Here is a 13,099-nt window from a genome sequence, read left to right on the forward strand (position 1 = left end):
TATGAAGAAGAGCCATTTTTTGATGCATATCAATCCAATGGCTATGGTGAATCTCCTTGTGACTTTCAAGAACCACCACCATATGCCTATGAGTCATATCCTCAACATGAGCCTCAACCACACTCTCAAGCCTATTTTCACCAAACACCTCCATATGACCATGATTCATATCCACTACACCAACCACCTTTTGAACCATATGAGCCATACATGGAACCACAATTCCAAGATTACTACTCCCAAGAACCACCTCAATACACACCACCACCTTACCAAGAAGAACCACCTTCCTATAATGAACCATTTCTCCAAGACAATGAACCCTCCTATCCACTCCAATCTTCAATGGATGAAATCCTTAGCCTTATACTTCAAGGGCAAGGAGAATGCAAAGGAGACACTAGAATTTATGGCTACTTTGACCAAGGTAGTAAGCAATTTAGTCTCCCAATATTTGAGTACTCAAGGCACTCCCATGGTTACATGTGGAGAATCAATTGAAAAGCATAGCATGAAGGAGAGATTGGAAACTCCGGTGGAGAATGAGGAATGCTACTTTGTGTTAGAACAATTGGAGGAACATATGGTCATTGAAGAAGAGGAAGAAGTGGTTGAAGACTTAGGAGATGCGGAACCCCCTTGGGAACTTAGAATTGAAGAAAACCCCTCCAAGAAGATTGAATTTGATGTTGAGGAGGGAAGTGCACAATCTCCAAAACAATTTTTGAATGAAGACTTGGAAGGAATGAAGCAAGAATTGAGTCCCCTTGGTAATGAAGATCATGCATCCAATTTTCTTGGTGGAAAATCCTTCAAATTTGAAGAACCTTCTCCCAATGAATTTGAAAGTGATGTGGAGGTAGATTTCTCTCGTCCTCCAATTTATGATTTGAGTGATGGAGAAGAGCTAGATGAAAATGATGAACAAAGGATTGAAAACGAAGAAGTTTATGAAGAGGTGGAAGTTGACAAGGAAGAATACAAGGGAGGAGAGCTTGCAAGCACATTGGAGATACCTCTCCCCAAGCCACTACCATCTATCTTTTCATTCAAGTGGGTAAATTCTTTATACTTAAGCTTTATTATCCCCCTTGAATATGGTTTGCTTGAAACGGATGGTCAACTTAGACATATTTGTGGCTTTAAGAGTAAAAAGGAGATGGTTAGTGGTTTGAAATATTATTCTAGGTTCATCATGGTTGCATACTCAAAGCTTAATTGTAAGAGTTTGTGTAGAACTAGATTGCTTGGGTCTAGAAGGATGTTTGGTCACTCTATTGAGAATTCACCTTGCTCACCACCCACATGGATTAATGATAATCAACTTGGAGATGGGTGTGAAGACAAAATATGGGATCCGGGAACACATGAGGATCAACATTGGGAGCCCATGGTTTGTGAAGAACTCCATCAAAGCTTGGAGATATTAACCTTGAATGATGGAGCTTATTGGAAGTCCAAGCATTGGTGGAAGTTCCAAGATGAGTACAAGCACAAGCCACCTTGAGAGAAGCTCCCCATAAGTCCAACTTAAGGACAATAAATAAAAGTGCTAGGTGGGAGACACCCCACCATGGTAACTTCTTTTCATTTTTTCTCTTTTTGTACATGTTGGTAGAATTAGTTTAAATTCTTGTTTTGATTATTTTAATGAGTCTAATTGGTAGTTTAGTATGTCAAATAAGGTTTTATGGTATTTTGGTAGCTGTTTGGAGGTTTAGAATGCTTAGATTGGTGCAAAAACATAGAAAAAAATAATAAATATTTTGAAAAACAGAGCACCATCCACGCGTACGCGCACTGCGTGCGTACGCGTACATTGAGCATTTTTGACCACCCACGCGAGCGCGCCGTCCGCGCGTGCGCGTCGGTTGAGAAGTTCCACCTTCCATGCATTAACCCGAGAGTTAGGCCTGCATGGTGCGAAAACTGGGCCTAAGGCATAACTCAATTCGCGCGTACGCACACCTGACGCGTACGCGCCCTTTTGGCAACTTGCGGTTTGACGCGCAAGCACACTATGCGCGCGCGCGCAGATAATGCCTTCTGCTCTCCTGGTACATTTTCCAGAAAGTTATGCCCATGCTACGCCAACGTTGTGCCTTTAGCACAACCCCACCCGCGCCCCCGCGTACATGACGCGTACGCGCAACTCTCGGAATAAACCATCGACGCGGACGCACCATGTGCGCGTACGCGTCGAGTCCATTACATCACCAACCATTCCTTTTCTTCTCCTCTCTCCATTTCTTTCCTTCCCCTTTCTTCTTCCCTTCTTCTACCCCTCATCCAACACTTCCAAACACCATTGATAACCATTTATTTTAGTTAGTTAGTTAATTAGTTAGTTAGTTAGTTGATTGGTTAGCTTTAGTTTAGTTTTCATTTTATTTTCTCTCTTTTCATTACAAGTGTTGGATTATTGACTTTGTTTACTATGCATTGCTTCCCCCTTATTGCCTAAATGCTAATTTAGCATTAATGTTTTTAGATAATCTTTGTTGGATCCTATGATTGAGGTTATATTTTGCTACTTGGTCATGAGTTTTTCATGCTTTTGAAAAATACCAAGTGATGAGAATTGCCTTCGAGCTTGTAACTCTTCTTGAATTACATGATTTGGCCACCATGTGATTTGAGCCTTATTTTGTGATTATGCAACCTCTTGATGGATGATGTTGTGCATTTACCTTAATGCATTGTATTTTATGATTATATGCATCCATATGTGTTTGGCTTGAATGCTTTCATGCTTCTTTAATGCTTGTTTTACCTTACAAGTTCACTTAAAGCATCTCAAGCATAGTAGAATGAGTAAAGTGCATGCTTCTTTTGTGACATAACTTTTATGCTAATGTGTGTTCTAAACCGCGCAATTTAGAATTCACACACTTATTTGTCATTAATGTCACACTAATTCACTCACTCAATTCTAGTGATTTACCTCATTCCAACAATTATGCTTCCTTGCTTTTGTATTACCCTACCTTATGGTGTTATATTTTTGTTTTTCATGATGAATGCACCACAAGCAATAACGGAAGCAAGACTAAGAACACGTAGCAATCCGGAGAGTCGTCGTACCCCCTTGCTCATCTTTGAGTGCACCGAGGACGGTGCAAACTTTTAAGTGTGGGGAGGTCATCCGACCGTTCGACGATTTTGGGTGACAAGTTTCTAATCCCAACACTTTTGCATTTCATTCTAGGATTTTAGGATTTTTACTTGCATTTTCTTATTTTTGCATATATATACACAATAAGCTTAGTCAAAATAATGAAAATTTTCAAGATTTCTATCTATAGGGCACCTCAATTGATTTGAGTAAAAACTTTTCATAGAACTTGCTTGAATTATATATATTGTGGATCATTTTTTTGAGCTAAGAACACAAGCAAGTGAGATTTGAGCCTAATGATGTGGTTACATCTTATAACCACTTATTTTTCCTTCTTGTGTGCATTATTCTCGTCCTATGATTGTAATCTTTGATTTGTTTGATTCTTTATGTCCATTATTTTGTGTATTCATGCATTTATATGATTGAGGCCATCATTTCATTAGCTCACTTACCCAAATAGCCTTACCTTTTATCTTCCTTTGTTAGCCATATTTGAGCCTACGATTAACCCAATTTGTTCTTAATTTAGCACATTACAAGCCTTAAAGCGAAAAACAATAAATGTCCTTAATATGGATCTTTGATTGGCTTAGGCTAGTGTGTGTGAGTATCATTCAAGTGTGGGAACCTTGGAACATTGGGTGAATAAAAGGGTAGTTTTGTATTATTATTGGAAATATTGGGAATCGGGTATATGCTCATGTATTGATCAAATGTAAAACCTTATGCATTGATGCTCTTGTATATAGAAAGAAAAAAAAATGAGAAAAACAAAAGAAAAAGGAAAAAATAATATGGAAAAGAAAAAAATATAGAAAAAGAAAGAAAAAGAAGAAAAAAAAAAGAAAGGAATAAAAAGGGGACAAAATGCCCCAAATCAAAGTATAGTCCAATAAAATCAATGCATAGGTGTTGTGAAATTAAAAAGGAATACATGAGTATGTGAAAGAGTGAAAAATGGGTAGTTAGGTTGGAATTTAATTGTATAGGATGTCATAGGTTAGGTGGGAAAGTTTAAGTTAATCAAAGATTCAAATTTCAAGCTCACTTGACCAAATATGCACCCTACCTTGACCCTAACCCCATTACAACCTATGAAAAGACCTCATGATATATGTATGCATGCATGAAATAGTTGTTGATTGTTAGAAGAAAAACAAATCTTAGAAAGCATGATTAGGAGAGAATTGAGTGAATCAACCCTAAACACTTGAGCGAATAGAGTGCAAACACTACCGGTGAGGGTTTGATGCTCAATTACATGTTTCCACCTATGATCATCTTTTCATGCAAGTTTGTAAAATTATTTAATAACTCAATTCAATTGTGGATTAGACTTGCTAGTCCTTAGCCCTTGTGCATATATGCTTCTTGAGAATTGATTTATTTTGACCAAGCAATTGCATTCATTTAGATAGTTGCATGTAAGTAGATTGCATTTAGTTAGTTCCATTGAATAAATACCATACCCTTTGCTTTCTCTTGGTTTAAGCATGAGGACATGCTTGGTTTAAGTGTGGGGAGGTTGACAAACCCCGTTTTGACGGTTTATCTTGTATTGATTTTAGGGGATTTTTTAACCTTTTACCTTCATTTATCCATTGAATTAGCATGGTTTTGTGATTGTCTCCTTATTTGTGCTTAGATGTGAAAACATGCTTTTTAGGACTTAAAATAGCTAAATCTAATTCTCCTTGATTCCATTAGATGCCTTGATATGTTTGTTAGTGATTTCAGATTGAAAAGGCTAGGGATGGATCAAAGGAGTGAAGATGGAAAGCATGCAAAGTGGAGAAATCATGAAAAGTCAAAGAAGTTGAACTCGCCCATGGATGCGCGCGCGCACCTGGCGCTTGCGCGCACCTGCGAATTACCCCATGGACGCGTACGCGTGCTGTGCGCGTACGCGTCGGTGTTGGTTTATGATTTTTTAATGAAAACGTGGCCAACGAATTCTGAAGGGTTGTGGGGCCCAATCCCAACCAACTTTGGCGCCAAAGATGCTATTTAAAGCCAAGGATTGAAGAGCAAAGGGGATTCCCACTCATTATTTCATTACACACACATTAAGATTAGTTTAGAAGTAGTTTTCTAGAGAGAGAAGCTCTCACTTCTCTCTAGAATTAGGATTAGGATTAGGTTTAGTTCTTAGATCTAGATTTTATTCATTCTTCTACTTCTACTCTTCATTTCCTTGTTGCTACATTCACCTTCTTCTATTCTTTTGTTGTAATTTCCTTTATGTTCTTATGCTTTGTTGTAGATCTACTTTTGTTCCTTCCTTTCTCTTTTAATTCAATAAGAGGTAATTCATGTAGATCTTTCTTCCTTTAATTGTTGTTGTTAATTCTTTACATTTGATTGTTGTTAGAATTAATTCTTGTTGTCAATTTACTATGCTTTTCTTTTATGCCTTCCAAGCGTTTGATGAAATGCTTGGTTGGATTTTAGAGTAGAATTTTATACTCTTGGCTTGGAAAGGTAACTTAGGACCTCTTGAGTTACTAATGTCCAAGTGATTGATGATTGGGAGCCATTGACTCTAGTTCTCACTAATTGAATTAGTGGAGAGTTAGGACTTATGGACTAGGATTGATATAGCTCATTTGACTTTCCTTTACTACTAGTTAGAGGATGATTTAATGGGATTAATCCTTGCCAATTCTCATATTGTGGTTAGTGATTAGGATAGAAATCCTTGACCACCGACCCTTGCCAAGACCTTTTTAGGCTTTAGTTTACTTTCTTGCCATTTATCTTTCATGCTTCTTATTAAAACCCCAAAATAACTCACAACCAATAACAAGACACTTTATTGTAATTCCTAGGGAGAACGACCCGAGGTTTCAATACTTCGGTTTATAAATTTTAGGGGTTTGTACTAGTGACAAACAACTTTTTGTATGAGGGGATTATTGTTGGTTTAGAGACTATACTTCGACGAGATTTTATTTGAGAAATTCTAAACCGTCAAAAATCCAATCGTCAGGTGGCGTATGTGTATTGATTACAGAAGGCTCAATACAGCTACCAGAAAGGATCATTTTCCTTTACCATTCATAGACCAGATGCTAGAAAGACTAGCAGGTCATGAATACTACTGCTTTCTGGATGGATATTCAGGTTATAATCAAATTGCAGTAGATCCCCAGGATCAGGAGAAAACGGCATTCACATGCCCATCTGGAGTATTTGCATACAGAAGGATGCCATTTGGCCTATGCAATGCACCTGCAACCTTTCAGAGGTGCATGCTCTCAATTTTCTCTGATATGGTGGAAAAATTTCTGGAAGTCTTCATGGATGACTTTTCAGTGTTTGGAGACTCATTCAGCTCCTGCCTTAACCATTTAGCACTTGTTCTAAAGAGATGCCAAGAGACCAACCTGGTTTTAAACTGGGAAAAGTGTCACTTTATGGTGACTGAAGGAATTGTCCTTGGGCACAAAATCTCGAACAAGGGAATAGAGGTGGATCAAGCTAAAGTTGAAGTAATTGAAAAATTACCACCACCCACCAATGTTAAGGCAATCAGAAGCTTTCTGGGGCATGCAGGATTCTATAGGAGGTTTATAAAGGATTTTTTAAAAATTGCCAAACCTCTAAGCAACCTGCTAGCTGCTGACACGCCATTTATCTTTGATAAAGAGTGTCTGCAGGCATTTGAGACCCTGAAAGCTAAATTGGTCTCAGCACCAATCATCTCTGCACCAAACTGGGCATTGCCATTTGAACTAATGTGTGATGCCAGTGACCATGCCATTGGTGCAGTGTTGGGACAGAGGCATGACAAGCATCTGCACGTCATTTACTATGCCAGTCGTGTTCTAAATGACGCTCAGAAGAATTACACAACCACAGAAAAAGAGCTACTTGCAGTGGTTTACGCCATTGACAAATTCAGATCCTATTTAGTAGGATCAAAAGTGATTGTGTACACTGATCATGCTGCTCTTAAATATCTACTCACAAAGCAGGATTCAAAACCCAGACTTATAAGATGGGTGTTGCTTCTGCAAGAGTTTGATATAGAAATAAGAGACAGAAAAGGGACAGAGAATCAGGTAGCAGACCACCTGTCCCGAATAGAACCAGTAGAAGGGGCGTCCCTCCCTCTCACTGAGATCTCTGAAACCTTTCCGGATGAGCAACTCTTTGCCATCCAGGAAGTGCCATGGTTTGCAGACATTGCAAACTACAAGGCAGTGAGATTTATACCCAAAGAGTACAGTAGACAGCAAATAAAGAAGCTGATCACGGATGCAAAGTATTATCTTTGGGATGAGCCATATCTCTTTAAGAGATGTGCAGATGGAGTAATCCATAGATGTGTGCCTAAGGAAGAAGCACAGAAGATCCTATGGCACTGCCATGGATCACAGTATGGAGGACATTTTGGAAGTGAGCGAACAGCCACAAGAGTCCTCCAATGTGGCTTCTACTGGCCTACTCTCTATAAAGACTCCCGAGTGTATGTACTTAATTGTGACAGTTGCCAAAGATCTGGCAATCTACCTCACAGTTACGCCATGCCTCAACAAGGGATCTTGGAGATTGAGTTGTTTGATGTATGGGGCATTGACTTCATGGGACCCTTCCCACCATCATACTCAAACACTTATATTCTGGTGGCAGTGGATTATGTATCCAAATGGGTGGAGGCCATTGCAACACCCACCAATGACACTAAAACAGTGTTAAAATTCCTCCAGAAATACATCTTCAGCAGATTTGGTATCCCTAGAGTGTTAATCAGTGATGGGGGCACTCATTTCTGCAATAAACAGCTTTACTCTGCTCTGGTGCGTTATGGAGTTAGCCACAGGGTAGCTACTCCATATCACCCACAAACTAATGGACAAGCTGAAGTCTCAAATAGAGAACTCAAAAGAATCCTGGAACGGACTGTAATTAACCGTAGAAGGGATTGGGCAAGAAGCTTGGATGATGCTCTGTGGGCATACAGAACAGCATTCAAGACCCCTATAGGGACCTCTCCATACCAGCTTGTGTATGGAAAGGCATGTCACTTGCCAGTGGAACTGGAACACAAGGCCTATTGGGCAACCAGATTCCTAAACCTTGATGCCAAGTTAGCTGGAGAAAAACGATTGCTCCAGTTAAATGAGCTTAGAGGAATTTAGACTCAATGCTTTCGAGAATGCAAAGATTTACAAAGAGAAAGCGAAAAGATGGCATGATAAGAAATTGTCATCCAGAGTCTTTGAGCCGGGGCAGAAAGTTCTGCTATTTAATTCTAGGCTCAAATTATTCCCCGGGAAATTAAAATCCCGGTGGAGAGGTCCATATGTCATTACAAACGTATCACCATATGGATACATAGAGCTTCAGGATAATGACTCTAACAAAAAGTTCATTGTTAATGGACAAAGAGTTAAACATTATCTTGAAGGAAATTTTGAGCAAGAATGCTCAAAACTGAGACTTAATTAAAACTCAGCAATAGTCCAGCTAATGACATTAAAGAAGCGCTTGTTGGGAGGCAACCCAACCAATCACAAAATTTAATTTTATTCGTTTCTGTTGATTTTTACAGGCATAGGTCAAAATATCTTCAAGGTAAAAAAGCAATTGATTGGATTCACAGAGTTACAGGGGAATTTGGAAGCTCACTGGCGAAAAAAGGGTAGTAAGAACATTCTGGGCGTTGAACGCCCAAAAGAAGCACCCACTGGGCGTTCAACGCCAGTGAGGCTAGCCATCTGGGCGTTAAACGCCAGAAAGGAGCATCTTCTGGGCGTTAAACGCCAGAAAGAAGCACCTTCTGGGCGTTTAACGCCAGAGTGACAGCATCCTGGGCGTTCAGAAAAACGCCCAGTGACAAAGGACTTCCTGGCGTTCAACGCCAGAAAGATGCATCAGCTGGGCGTTGAACGCCCAGGAGAAGCAACATTTGGGCGTTAAACGCCCAAACCATGCAGCAGTTAGGCGTTTAACGCCAGGATGGTGGGGAGGAGGTAAAATTCGTTTCTCTTTACAAATTTTCTAATTTTTTATGTTTCAATTCATGATTTCTTGCATAAACATATTTCAAATTATCATCCCTCAAATCAAATTAGTTTTCTAAAAATCCTAATTTCTAAAATCCCTTTTTCAAAAATATCAAATGTATCTTAATCCATAAAGACAAATTATTTTTCAATCCAATCCAACTCTTTTAAAGTTTGTTTTCAAAACTCAATTATCTCTTTAAAAATCTTTTTCAAAATTAAAAATTCAAATCTATCTTTTTAATTATTATACATATCTTTCTCTTTTTAAACTATATCTTTTTCTTATCATATCTATTTTTTTTAAATCTTATCTTCTATCTTATCCTTTTCTTATTTTCGAAATTTTCCACCCCCTCCCCATATATATTGAGTTCGGCGCCCCACTCATCATCACCTTGCAACACTTGCTCTCTTCCTATCCCTCTCCTTTCTTCTCTTTTGCTTGAGGACAAGCAAAGCTCTAAGTTTGGTGTGGTTATCCGTGATCACAAAAACATACTCATTAAGATCATGGCCCCTAAAGGAAAACAACCCACCCCAAGGGGCAAGAAAGAGAGTGCTCCAAAGCCACTTTGGAATCAAGGGAAGTTTTTAACTAAAGAACATTCAGACCATTACTACAAAATAATGAGTCACAGATCAGTGATCCCGGAAGTCAAATTTGATCTGAAAGAAGATGAATATCAAAAGATTCAAGAGCAAATTCGAATCAGGAATTGGGAAATTCTGACCAATCCTGAAACGAAAGTGGGAAGAAACATGGTTCAGGAGTTCTATACTAATCTATGGCAGACAGACAGGCAGAGAATAATTGGAGCTGCTCTCTATGACCATCGGACCTTAGTCAGAGGAAAGATTGTTCATACTCATCCTGACAAGATCAGGGAGATATTTAAGATTCCTCAACTGAAAGATGACCCAGACTCCTTTAACAGGAGAATGATGAGGGTAAATAAAGGTCTAGACAAGATTCTAGAGGATATATGCATCCCTGAAGCCAGGTGGACCACCAGCACCACTGGCACCCCAATTCAACTCAAAAGAGAAGATCTAAAACCAGTGGCCAGAGGCTGGCTGGATTTCATTGGGCGTTCCATATTGCCCACCAGCAACCGTTCTGAAGTTACCATTAAAAGAGCAGTAATGATTCACTGCATCATGTTGGGAAAAGAAGTAGAAGTCCATCAACTGATCTCATGTGAGCTATACAAAATAGCAAACAGGAATTCCAAGGACGCCAAATTGGCCTATCCAAGCTTAATTTCTATGCTCTGCAAAGATGCCGGAGTGAAGATGGGAATAACAGAGTATATTCTAGTTGAGAGGCCAATCACTGGAATATCAATGGTCAGGCAACAGCAACAAGATGATTCAGCCAAGAGGAGAGCACAGGAAGCCCTCCCAGAACTGCCTCAATTCGAATATTGGGAACATCTTGAGGCTTCTATTTCCAAATTGCAAGAAGCTATGGACCAAATAAAGGAAGAACAGAACAATCAAAGTAGCATGCTTTGCAAATTGCTTAAGGAACAGGAAGAGCAAGGGCGTGATCTAAGGGAGCTAAAGCGCCAAAAATTAATCCTTGAAAAGTACCCCACAGATTAGAGGAACATCTACTCCTCAAAACAACAGGTTGCTGAGTTCCAATTTTTCTGCTTTAACTTAGTGATAGTATTATTATAGAAATTTACCTTAGGAGATATTTAGTAGTAATTAGTATGTCTATTTTGATTTTATTTCCAATTAAAGCTATAATTTATTTTTCTCATCATCATCAGGCATGAATAAAGTAGTAGAATTTTTTTAGAATAAAGAAGTAATCTATATTTTTCGAGTTTTTAATAATAAAAATTATAATTAATTATGTGTGGTGGTAATACTTTTTGTTCTCTGAATGAATGCTTGAACAGTGCATAACTTGTACTTTGAATTTGATGAATATTGGCTCCTGAAAGAATGAGGAACACGAAAAATATTATTGATCATCTGAAAAATCATGAAATTGATTCTTGAAGCAAGAAAAAGCAGTCAAAAAAAAAAGAGAAGAAGGAGCAATAGAAAAAGCCACGAGCCCTTAAAACCAAAAGGCAAGGGTGAAAAGGATCCAAGGCTTTGAGCATCAGTGGATAGGAGGGTCTAAGGAAATAGTTCCAGGCCTAAGCGGCTAAACCAAGCTGTCCCTAACCATGTGCTTGTGGCATGCAGGTCCAAGTTACAAACTTGAGACTGAGTGGTTAAAGTCGTGATCCAAGGCAAACAGAGTGTGCTCAAGAGCTCTGGACACCTCTGACTGGGGACTCTAGCAAAGCTAAGTCACAATCTGAAAAAGATTCACCTAGTCATGTGTCTGTGGCATTTATGTATCTGGTGGTAATACTGGAAAACAAAGTGCTTAGGGCCACAGCCAAGACTCATAAATAACTGTGTTCAAGAATCAACATACTACACTAAGAAAATCAATAATACCATCTGAATTCTGAGTTCCTATGGATGCCAATCATTCTGAAATTCAACAGATAAACGGAGATGCCAAAACTATTTAGAAACAAAAAGCTGCAAGCCCCGCTCATCTAAAAAGAATCTGAGCTCCATTTAAAACTCTTAGATATTATTACTTCTTAAATTCTCTCATCCTATTTTATTTATCTAGTTGCTTGAGGACAAGCAACAGTTTAAGTTTGGTGTTGTGATGAGCGGATATTTTATACGCTTTTTGGGGGTAATTTCATGTAGATTCTAGTATGTTTTAATTAGTTTTAAATAGAATTTTATTAGTTTTTAAGCAAAAATCATATTTCTGGACTTTACTATGAGTGTGTGTATTTTTCTGTGATTTCAGGTATTTTCTGGCTGAAATTGAGGAAGCTGAGCAAAAATTTGATTTAGGCTGAAAAAGGACTGCTGATGCTGTTGGATCCTGACCTCCCTACACTCGAAATGAATTTTCTGGAGCTACAGGAGTCCAATTGGCACGCTCTCAACGGCGTTGGAAAGTAGACATCCAGGGCTTTCCCGCAATATATAATAGTCCATACTTTGTGCGAAGATAGACGACGTAACTTGGCGTTGAACGCCAAGTACATGCTGCTGTCTGGAGTTAAACGCCAGAAAAATGTCATAATCCGGAGTTGAACGCCCAAAACACGTCATAACTTGGAGTTTAACTCCAAGAAAAGCCTCTACTCGTGGATAGCTTTAGTCTCAGCCCCAGCACACACCAAGTGGGCCCCAGAAGTGGATTTCTGCACCAATTATCTTAGTTTATTCATATTCTGTAAACCTAGGTTACTAGTCTACTATTTAAACAACTTTTAGAGACTTATCTTGTACCTCATGACATTTTCAGATCTGAATTACATAATTTTTGATGGCATGAGTCTCTAAACTCCATTGTTGGGGGTGAGGAGCTCTGCAGCGTCTCGATGAATTAATACAATTCCTTTGTTTTCCATTCAAACACGCTTGTTCTTATCTAAGATGTTCATTCGCGCTTAATTATGGAGAAGGTGATGATCCGTGACACTCATCACCTTCCCCAACCCATGAATGTGTGCCTGACAACCACCTCCATTCTACATCAGACTGAATGAGTATCTCTTAGATTCATTACGCAGAATCTTCGTGGTATAAGCCGGATTGATGGCGGCATTCATGAGAATCCGGAAAGTCTAAACCTTGTCTGTGGTATTCCGAGTAGGATTCTGGGATTGAATGATTGTGACGAGCTTCAAACTCCTGAAGGCTGGGCGTTAGTGACAGACGCAAAAGAATCAATGGATTCTATTCCAACCTGATTGAGAACCGACAGATGATTAGCCGTGCTGTGACAGAGCATAGGAACGTTTTCACTGAGAGGATGGGAAGTAGCCATTGACAACGGTGACACCCTACATAGAGCTTGCCATGGAAGGAGCCTTGCATGTGTTGAAGGATTTCAAGGAAGAGTTGAATTTCAAAGGACAAA

The sequence above is a fragment of the Arachis stenosperma genome, chromosome 6 (assembly GCF_014773155.1).
Source record: "Arachis stenosperma cultivar V10309 chromosome 6, arast.V10309.gnm1.PFL2, whole genome shotgun sequence".
NCBI lineage: Eukaryota > Viridiplantae > Streptophyta > Magnoliopsida > Fabales > Fabaceae > Arachis > Arachis stenosperma.